Source organism: Schistocerca piceifrons, chromosome 2 (assembly GCF_021461385.2).
Source record: "Schistocerca piceifrons isolate TAMUIC-IGC-003096 chromosome 2, iqSchPice1.1, whole genome shotgun sequence".
Classification (NCBI taxonomy): Eukaryota; Metazoa; Arthropoda; class Insecta; order Orthoptera; family Acrididae; genus Schistocerca; species Schistocerca piceifrons.
Window position 1 is genome coordinate 520354742 of NC_060139.1, and position 8885 is coordinate 520363626.

The 8885-nt window shown below is 44.6% G+C and overlaps 1 pseudogene; it reads left to right on the forward strand.

The window, feature by feature from the left end:
• Positions 1-6922: 6922 nt before the first annotated feature.
• Positions 6923-7040, forward strand: LOC124778559 (annotated as a pseudogene).
• Positions 7041-8885: the final 1845 nt, after the last annotated feature.

Below are 8885 nucleotides of genomic sequence, written 5' to 3' on the forward strand. Positions count from 1 at the left end.
ACAATGTTAACTTGAATACACTCTTTGAAACACTGAAGGTTTCACTGATAAAATATAAGGAGAAAAACGATGTGTAACTACGAGAAAACAATATATAAAACGATAGTTTGAACATGTTTCCTTATCCAATATCTATCATAGTCAAGTGCTTTCAACTTACTTGAAATATACTTTTTTAAACTTATAGAAACATGGTTAATTTTTCTTGAAAGCTTATTCTTCACAGATCTAATAAATTGTGGTGGAATACGAATCCTTTATATTAGAGAGTGATCACCATTTTGGATTCGTTGTACACTGACGTCATATAAATGCGTAAGTGGAAGAGCTGGGAAGGGATGGGACTGAACATCACTTACAACATTGAAAGTTTCTAAAACAACACTTATCAATGTGCAATGCTGAAACACAGATGGCAAGATTAAAACTCAAGGTATGAAAGTTGAATAGAGCAGTTAAAAATTTTCCAATATTGTAATATGAAAATAATTTAAGCAAAATGTTGAAGCCAGTTCCTTTAAAAGGGAAACATTTATTCCTTATTAATACACAAAACGAAATTTAAAAATATCTTAATCTGAGATACAAAGAGATAACAAAGGAGTCTAAAAATGTTTTACTTAAGTTAAAATATGGGAATTAATAACATCAATATTCAAGTCATAAATAACAATACCAAGCGTCTCCAGAGCGAGATTCAACAAAGCTATGGTCAGTAGAACCTTACCAAGTCCTCTTCAAATAAGGAAGACAATTGATTTAAGTACTCGCTGCCACTGACCCGAACTCAGGGCAGTTAACAAATCGTACGGCTCAGAATTCTGGGTCTCGCCTTCGAGAACACACGTAGGAGACACATATGACTAAACCCAGGCACATAATAATTAACAATTACACAAGTTGAAATCAGGGGGGAGACAGAGAAGGCTAAGTCAAGCAGTATCGTAACGTCCAAGACGATTATACTGGGAGACTGGGAGGCTAGAGTCCAGTTATCAATGAAGCTAATGAAATAGCCGTCACTCTGAATAAATAATGATATAGGTGATGAGACGAAAAAGAGAAGCCAGCGGATTCAACGTGTGTGATTTCTTTACTGATCAATAATTCAAATTATAATCCAAAACAAAAATAAATCGCTTGGAAAATTCTTAAGTAGGAAAGTCAGCAACCCGACTACTGTTTCCATAAGAGCAGATTACAACTGTGCTTTGGCGAAAGGGTGACTGACAGCTATTGGCGTGTCGGCGTAAGAACATCCCTGACAGCTCGCAGAATCGTTGCCAGCTTTGAACTGCGAAACGCTAACGGCTGCAGGGAAACGGTAGCCGTCTATGGAGCTGTGACAAGAGTGTAGTATACAAAATCGCGATACGACTGGATGAGGCAGCAACGTGAAGCTGCCGCGCCCAGCAAACTGCAGCTGTCAGGGATCAACATACGCGGACCACCTATAGTCTCTCTCACCTAAGTAAGCTTAACTGACTGCCTACTTGTTAGATGGAAGCTGCAGTTATTTCAGGTATAACTCCGTTACTAAACAGAGCCAATTTATGCACAAAGATAAAACTGCACTCATTCTTTGGACATTAGTTATGTTATTTGTTCCTGAATGGGATATAATGGAAAATATTATACGTGACGTAACACTGGAAGAAACCGAAGTTTCAAGTCGTTTAACATCTGGAGTAATTAAAACTACTACTACTGCTACTAAATATTTACATGTACACGATGTGGAGAGAATGTTAGAGATCTCTTATATAAATTTTCTGCTTTGCAGGAGATTAGATTTCCGGTTATGTTCTCCTTTTTCTTACAGAGGACGTTTTCCAAACGGTAGGGAGCTACAATTTGGGTGTGGTAAGGTGTTGAGCATAAAAAAATAATCTTTAAACATTATTCGTTTATTTTGCACAGAAGTGAAACATTAAATTGCAAAGAAGGCAATACCTATTCGTTACAGAGGCCATGTTAAAGACAATAAGTACGAATTGTTACGTTCAGGTGAAAAGAATATGATGAGATTTGAAAATTGTTTGCTGGACTGAGACTCCAACCTGCGACTTTTGTCTTGCACGATGATGGTGATTAGGAGAACTACGGGAAGAAACGTGCGTGATCTAGCGTGAAATCATTAATTAGTAGTGAAACGTAATTCAATTTTATCCGCACCTGTTAACCATTCATAAATTTGAGCTACATACGTCAATTAAAATAGGTTCAAATGGCTCAGAGCACTATGGGACTTAATTTCTCAGGTCATCAGTCCCCTAGAACTTGAACTACTTAAACCTAACTAACCTAAGGACATCATACATATCCATGCCCGAGGCAGGATTCGAACCTGCGACCGTAGCGGTCGCGCGGTTCCAGACTGTAGCGCCTAGAACCGCTCGGCCACTCCGGCCGGCAATTAAAATAGGGGGTGGTGGGTGGAGACGAAGGTGGAGCAGGAGGAAGAGAATCATATCTTGATCTGCCAGTCAGCTGGCAACGCTTTCCTCCTGAGCACAAAGCATCGCTTTCCTTTCACCTTATGTGGTTCATTGTTAGGCCTTAAGTTTGTCTCTTGAGTGCAAGTGGCTGTGATGATGGTGTCTCGCATTGAGATAGAAGGGAGATGGTGGAACCTGGTCCCACCATTTACCTTACGCCTCTCGAGTACGGCCAAGTGGTCTGCCAAGCAAAATGTCGCCGTCTGAGGGTTCACGAAGAACAGTGACTGTGAGTGAAAGTTTTGGGATTTATCGCTGACGCAGTATATGATAATCAGGAAATTTATCGCGGCATCTGTCCTGCAATTTCTGGACTAACACTAGAGGTGATTTTTTTTTTTTTTTTTTTTTTTTTTTTTTTTTTTTTTTTTTTTTTTTTTTTTTTTTTTTTTGCACACCCAGGATTCTAAGAGACTACGGCCTTGTCTACAGAGAGCGCATCCAACAAGCCAAAAACATGTGAAAAGGAAAATATTTAACGGACAGGGACGACTGTCAGGGGTCACTGGAAGCAAGTACGAAAGACGTTTTGCCTGCAAAGACAGCGTCCATCCAAAAAGTGCCGAGACTGATTTAATGTCTGGCATATAAGCGACGTTGTTGTGTCACAAACAGCAATGGCGCAACATCTCTGAATCAAGTATCCATGACGTTCACGAGATTATTTGAAGAAGAGCAAAGTGTGCGCACATTGTAGCCAGCACGCTTTTCCTTCCAAACAAAAACAAACACACACGAACGTCAGCCGCGGCATGACTGAAACGCAAAACCTGGACTATTCTTTTCTGGAAAAAGTCATGACGGACGACGAAAATTGGTATTATCAATACGAACCTATCACCAAACAAAAAATCACAGGAATTGACTAGTAGCGTCAACGATATGACGACATAACCGACATCATAGCCGACATTGAAGCCGATATGTTGCGCGAGAACAACTACATTGCACAGAAGGCCTTTTCTGACAGTTTCACATGTTTGTATGAGCGTTCAATATGTTGTACTCAAATGGGGGGATGGGGAATGTGGTGTCATCGCCAGAGACCACACTTGCTAGGTGGTAGCCATTAAATCTGCCGCGGTCCTTTAGTATACGTCGGACCCGCGTGTCGTCACTATCAGTGATTGCAGACCGAGCGCCGCCACACGGCAGGTCTAGAGAGACTTCTAGCACTCGCCCCAGTTGTACAACCGACTTTGCTAGCTATGGTTCACTGACAAAATACGTTCTCATTTGCCGAGACGATAGTTAGCATAGCCTTCAGCTACGTCATTTGCTACGACCTAGCAAGGCGCCATTATCAGTTGCTATTGATATTGTAAAGAATATACAGTCAAGAGCTACGTTCAACATTAATGGATTAAAGTTAAGTATTCCACCAGTTACCTCCTTTTTTTTTAAGTTCTAATATCCTTGTCCTGTTCCAGACTTCACGCCAGCATGCGTGAGCTAAACGCGTGCCTTTCGGCTTCCTCCATACTCCGTGGGTTGGCTCCTGCCAATCCAAAACAGGGAAACTATGTGGGACCTAAAGTAACAAAACCACCATCATAACATTTCTCTTTTTTTCAACATCCCAATCTCGATTTTTTTTTTTTTTTTTTTTTTTTTTTTTTTTTTTTTTTTTTTTTTTTGATTGGCGGAGTGGGGTATAACACCAGCACCAACCGTAATGATAATCTTGTAAATGAATTATAGTGGTAGAGGATCGAAACCATACATTTACGTAGTTTAGTGGCACTATAATTGATGACAGCACTACGGTATTACAAGTCACTGCAACTGGTGTACAGGGAACTAGAAAGAAGAAATCGTAAGAAGACGACAGTCTACGTACAGCGACGATGCTTGGTAGCGCCATTCACAAGCGGCGCGCCTGTTGCGGACGAGCGGAGCATCGCTTCTTGCGGCGGTATCGGCGGCTGAGACACGAGACATGTCCCGCGGAAGGCGACCGCCGTGAGAAGCGCCGTCCGGAATGCAGCGACGGGCGGGCGGGCCGGCTGCCGCAGCCGCTGCTGGCCGCGCTGCCGGCCGTGTTGCAATTCTGCGGAGATCGCTGACTCGCGGCGCCGGAGAACGTTCTGGGGACGGCCGCACTCTGTTTCACTCTTTCACTGGCACTCGGTTCGTAATCATCAAAGGGGGCTGCTGACAATCAGAGAGCTTGCAAACATTAATAAAACCGACAAACTGCTGGGACGGATTACTGACTAGAGATGGTGGGGTAAAGGTCCCATAATAATGTGCCGGGAAATGCGTCGTGGCCACGGCAGATGGCGTTGACGAATGAAAATTCCAATACTTGCGTAAGGATTCCAATCATCATCCACAACATAAAAGAGGTGTAATTAAAAGTCTAGTGAATAGAGCTAAAAGGATTTGTACGCCAGAACACCTGGACACCGAGTTAAAATATCTAAAGCAGGCTTTTGAGAAGAATAGGTACTCTAGTAAGGAGATAAATACAGTTTTGCGACCGAATAACAGGAGGCCATAGGACAACGATAGGAAGCAGCGATGGAAGAACACGGTTTCTCTACCCTTCATCAAAATACTCACGGATCTGATTGACAAGATTATTCTAACGAAATATGACGTTCGACCGATTTTCAGACCAACTAAGAAAATAGGCCAAGCACTTCGTTTCGTTAAGGATAAACGTCGCCCTCTGTCTGCAAGTCGTGTATATACACTACTGGCCATTACAATTGCTACACCAAGAAGAAATGCAGATGATAAAGGGGTATTCATTGGACAAATCTATTATCCTATAACCGGCATGTGATTACATTTTCACGCAATTTGAGTGCGTAGATCCTGAGAAATCAGTACCCAGAACAACCACCTCTGGTCGTAATAACGGCCTTGATACGCCTGGGTATTGATTCAAACAGAGCTTGAATGGCGTGTACAGGTACAGCTGCCCATGCAGCTTCAACACCATACCACAGTTCGTCAAGAGTAGTGACTGGCGTATTGTGACGAGCCAGTTGCTCGGTCATCATTGACCAGACGTTTTCAGTTCGTGAGAGATCTGGAGAATGTGCTGGCCAGCGCAGCAGTCGAACATTTTCTGTATCCATAAAGGCCCGTACAGGACCTGCAACATGCGTTCGTGCATTATCCTGCTGAAATGTGGGGTTTCACAGGGATCGAATGACGGGTAGAGCCACGAGTCGTAACACATCTGAATGTAACGTCCACTGTTCAAACTCCCGTCAATGCGAATAAGAGGTGACCGAGACGTGTAACCAATGGCACCCCATACCATCACGCCGGGCAATACGCCGGTATGGCGATGACGAATACACGCTTCCAATGTGCGTTCACCGCGATTTAGCCAAATACGGATGCAACCATCATGATGCAGAACCTGAATTCATCTGAAAAATGTTTTGCCATTCGTGCACCCAGGTTCGTCGTTGAGTACACCATCTCAGGCGCTCCTGCCTGTGATGCACCGTCAAGGGTAACCGCAGCCATGGTCTCCGAGCTAATAGTCCATGCTGCTGCAAACGTCGTCGAACTGTTGGTGCGGATGGTTTTTGTCTCGCAAACGCCCCCATTTGTTGACTCAGGGATCGAGACGTGGCTGCACGGTCCGCTACAGCCATGCGGATAAGACGCCTGTCATCTCGACTGCTAGTGATACTAGGCGGTAGGTGATCCAGCACGGCGTTCCATATTACCCTCCTGCACCCACCGAATCCATATTCTGCTAACAGTCATTGGGCCTCGATCAACGTGAGCAGCAATGTCGCGAGACGATAAACCGCAATCGCGATAGGCTACAATCCGACTTTTATCAAAGTCGGAAACGTGATGGTACCCATTTCTCCTCCTTACACGAGGCATCACAACAACGTTTCTCCCAGGCAACGCCGTTCAACTGCTGTTTGTGTATGAGAAATCGGTTTGAAACTTTCCTCATGTCAGCACGTTGTAGGTGTCGCCACCGGCGTTAGCCTTGTGTGAATTCTCTGAAAACCTTATCATTTGCATATCACAGCACATTCTTCCTGTCGGTTAAACTTCGCGTCTGTAGCACGTTATCTTCGTGGTGTACCAATTTTAATGGCCAGTACTTTAAGGTGCCGTGTAAGTGTGGCAAGGTCTACATTGGAACTATTAAGAGAAGTGTGAATACACGGTTGAAGGAACATAAAAGTCTTTGCCGACTATTTGGAAAACAGATAAATCACCCGTGGTGGAACATGCTCTTTAATCATGTGATCACGTAGTGAAATTTTCGGAAACTGAAGTTTTATGTACTATGACGAACTATTATCCACGGTTATATAGAGAAGCCATCGAAATATATAAACATGGGGATAATTTTAACAGAAAAGAGAAGCCATGAAACTCAGTGATATATGGACTGTGACGCTACAGAATTGATGAGAAGTTATTTTCGTTGAGGCAACGGCCTTGCCGCAGTGGATACACCGGTTCCCGTCAGATCACCGAAGTTAAGCGCTGTCGGGCGTGGCCGGCACTTGGATGGGTGACCATCCGGGCCGCCATGCGCTGTTTCCATATTTCGGGGTGCACTCAGCCTCTTGATGGCAATTGAGGAGCTACTCGGCCGAATAGTAGCGGCTCCGGTCAAAGAAAACCATCATAACGACCAGGAGAGCGGTGTGCTGACCACACGCCCCTCCTATCCGCATCCTCATCTGAGGATGATACAGCGGTCGGATGGTCCCGGTGGGCCACATGTGGCCTGATGACGGAGTGGTTTATTTTCTTTTATGTATTGTAATCGGTAGTTAAAAAATTTTACCTTTGACAATGTTTATCTCTGCTATCACGTGAAATCCAGACCATGCCCACTTTCCACGGTATTTAGGCCGCTCTTCGACGTCCGACTCGTCACTCGGCAAGACTCAGCACAACCAGGAGCACCTCCGAAGATGTCCAACGTAGCCTTTGACGAAACGTCAGGGATTGAAGTGTTCCCACGACCCTACAACCCCGATAAATTCTCAGCAGCTGAAACATCCGGTCGTGAAAGCCTTCATTGTATGATTCCTCTCAATACGTGCCGTGTGTTCCTTGTGCATTTCAGACTGTATGATTAACGGAGCGAAATGTAAGCAACAGAATGCAGCGATATTCATGTCGGAAACAAACCGAGCTGGTGTTTGTGTAGAGCCAAGCAGCTGGAAACTGTGGAGAGGCAGCACCGCTATACCACAGATGTACCCTCACAGACACCAACCACATCACACTATATTTCAAGCCCTTTTTTTGGCGTTTGTGTGACTATGGGTCCTTTTACACAGACGAACGTACAGAGAGGCGGCGTATTGTGAGTACACCGGATTTGGAGTATCGTGCTCTATAGGATATTGAGAAGAACCTTAATACAAGCTCCAGGCAAGTGGCCCGCCAACACAGTGTAAGCCAAAGTACGATTATGTGTATTCTGCGTGACAACCGCTACTATTCCGATTTTCCTCTACGGGAAGGATTTTGTCGATGGTGTTTGCACCAAACCAATTGTGGGACTTGTGTCGTCAGTACTCTTTACCGACGAAGCAACCTTTACCAGAAGTGACATCATCAATTTGCATACTCGTCATCAGTGGGCTACAGACAATCCTCGGGGAATGTTTGAGGCGTCTCATCAGCATCGGTTCATCATGAACTAGGCGCCAGGGATTCTTGGCGACCACGTACTTGGCCCTGTTATTATTCCACAACGCCTCCGCGGAACGTACCAGGAGAACCTGCGAAATACTCTGCCTGGGCTGCATGAGAATACGTCTTTGGCAATACGACAGGTTATGTGGTTTCTGTATGACAGAAAGACATCCCACTTCCGCATTACAGTTCGCCGACACCTTAAAATGTTCCCCGGACGTTGCATGGGACGTGGACGCCCTCTAGCGTGGCGCGCTAGACATCGGCCTTAAACCCCATGAATTTTTACCTCTGGGATGCATATGAAGAGTGTTGTGTATGCTTAACCGGTTCCTGATGTGCAGAATCTTCTACAGAGTAATCACGACGCCGGCGACGCTGTTCGGAGAGAGGTCGGTGCATGCGGAAGACTGCCGCAGTCCATGATGTGACGTGTGAATGCGTGCATTACGTCCTATGGCGGCCACTTTGACGTGAATGCGATGATGGGATGCTGCTCTGTACTGTGTCCCGGGGCAGTTTGTTGCTACTGGACGCACACTGTCCATTTCCGTACAAATGCTTATTGGACATCTTCCCCCCGACTTCCAGTCGGGAATTAATCCTTACAATTTGTCGGTTTTATTAATATTCACCCTGTAGGTTTCAGTATTGCAGAATTTTAATATTCCGGAATCATTTACTTCTTACAATCTGTTCCTTCAACCATGCATGCAATCATGGCTGATGGAAGAG